The sequence below is a fragment of the Octodon degus genome, unplaced genomic scaffold, assembly GCF_000260255.1.
Source record: "Octodon degus isolate 3935 unplaced genomic scaffold, OctDeg1.0 scaffold00255, whole genome shotgun sequence".
Lineage (NCBI taxonomy): Eukaryota > Metazoa > Chordata > Mammalia > Rodentia > Octodontidae > Octodon > Octodon degus.
In genome coordinates, this window is record NW_004524831.1 from 342,753 (window position 1) to 343,207 (window position 455).

Here is a 455-nt window from a genome sequence, read left to right on the forward strand (position 1 = left end):
CAAGGAAAATTACAGTACTCTGAAAAAAGAGATCATAGAGGATTTCAGAAAATGGAAAGATATCCCATGCTCCTGGATAGGAAGAACCAACATTGTGAAAATGGCCATACTCCCAAAATTGCTGTATAGATTTAATGCAATCCCTATCAGACTACCAGCGACATACCTCACAGACATACAGAAATCATTCCTAACATTTATCTGGAACCAAAAATGACCTAGAATAGCAATGGCAATTCTAGGCAATAAAGACAAGGCAGGAGGCATTACTATTCCTGACTTGAAATTATACTACAAGGCTACTGTGATCAAATCAGCATGGTACTGGCAACAAAATACAACTGAGGATCAATGGAATAGATTAGATGATGCTGACGTCCCTATGAACACACTCAGCCACCTTATCTTTGACAAAGGGGCCAAAGATACTCCCTGGAAGAAAGATAGCCTCTTTA